The sequence below is a fragment of the Cicer arietinum genome, chromosome 1 (genome assembly GCF_000331145.2).
Source record: "Cicer arietinum cultivar CDC Frontier isolate Library 1 chromosome 1, Cicar.CDCFrontier_v2.0, whole genome shotgun sequence".
Classification (NCBI taxonomy): domain Eukaryota; kingdom Viridiplantae; phylum Streptophyta; class Magnoliopsida; order Fabales; family Fabaceae; genus Cicer; species Cicer arietinum.
The window spans coordinates 30,004,530-30,006,406 of record NC_021160.2 but is presented as its reverse complement, the minus strand read 5'-3'; positions in this window follow the sequence as shown (position 1 = coordinate 30,006,406).

The following is a 1,877-nucleotide window of genomic DNA, read 5'->3' as shown; positions in this document are numbered from 1 at the left end:
AATTAACCGTAAAGTATTTACCGCAGTTAAATTCAATTTATTTATCGACGAGAAATTCTAATTGGCATCGAAATATCTTTTTGATTATAAAACTCCAAAATATTATTAACTTTGGCTTAAAAGCCTCCGAGCCAAAATCCAAAAATATACCAAACATACATAAAAGGGTACTTTAAAATTATGGGTCTTACACATTACACTTCTACTTTGTGGATTTTTAAAATTCCAACGGCATATTATTTCGCCATTTTCAAATTTATCTTGAAAGACAAAATTAATACATCCCTTTATCCGTTAATCATATTTACCCGATGTATGTAGGTACATAATCTAGGACTTATCCATTACTTCAAATAAGATAAACATATGTTATTTTAACCCAAGACACACGAAGAAGATAATTCAACTTAGTAAAAAAAATTAACCTTAAACAGAACATATTCATTATGCATAAAGGAACAAAATAAGCAAAAGAATCATAAAGTAGATTCACAAAACAATCACAAATATACTTTAGAGCAAACATATTTTATTACTTAATATTTGATAATAACAACAAAAACAACTAACATGAATGTAGACGTATGAAACAAGCTACCCATAGTTTGCTGAACAGATAGAGAGGTCTAAAGAAGCATTTTTATTTCTTCAAAGTTTCACAGTTGAATATCCATAAAGACTTCAAGGATTCCAAAGTATCCTAAAGGGGCTTCATCAGTTAACTCGTTTGCATCCAATATATATAGATTGGTGGGGGCGAATCGAAACTAAAGCTTAGTGTGATACACACACTTTGGAAATTATTTGTGCAACCTTCATCATCATCAATTTCATCATCTTCTTACTCAAGATTTGCATCATACCCCAACAAAATATCCAACAATCTTTAGGTTCGATTTTCATTATCAAATTTATTTATGACTGTAACTTTTAAAGGAGATGAACTTTCTTGACCATGGTGAAAGGTACACATTTAATTTATATATAAGAATATGTGTGTTATGTTTGAAGTTCTAAATTCATATGTGGTTTTCCAAAATAATTATATTTTTTTATGTTAAATTTAACATGTGGTTAGATTGATATGCATGATTTAGAATATATTCAAGTATGTGAATTTAATATGGTTTATGCATGAATTTTCACTAGAAGAAAAACATTAATTTGTGGCCAATTTTACAAATATTTTGTGGCCGAAAAAAACCCTCACAAATTAGTGACCGAAAAAGCCCTCACAAATACCAAAATTGAAATTGGTCTTTATTTGTGGCTGAAAAAGCCCTCACAAAGGGTTAAAAATTTAGGTGGATTTTGTGGCTGCCTAAGCCCTCACAAAATCACAACGTTGTGATTTTGTGAGGGCTTAGGCAGCCACAAAATCCACCTAAATTTTTAACCCTTTGTGAGGGCTTTTTCAGCCACAAATAAAAACCAATTTCAATTTTTGTATTTGTGAGGGCTTTTTCGGTCACTAATTTGTGAGGGTTTTTTTCGGCCACAAAATATTTGTAAAGGCCGCCACAAAAGCCTGACATGTTGCATTTTGTGGCTGCAAAGGCTGCCAGAAAGGAATAAAGAGACGTTGGCTTTTTTGGCTGTCCAGGCCGCCACAAATCCATGCCTTTTTGACCGTTTTGGCCGCCACAAAGGATCAACCCAATCCTATATATATTACTCCACTCCTCTTATCATTTTTTACTTCTAACTTCTTTCTAAACCCTCCTTCTAACTATTCTCTCCACCTTCTCTCTACAAAAAATATTCATCCAACCTTGATTCAATTTTGGTAAGTTTAAATTTTAATTTAATTTAAATTTTAATTTAATTTTAATTTTAATTTAATTTTAATTTTAATTTATTTGTAATTTAAATCAATC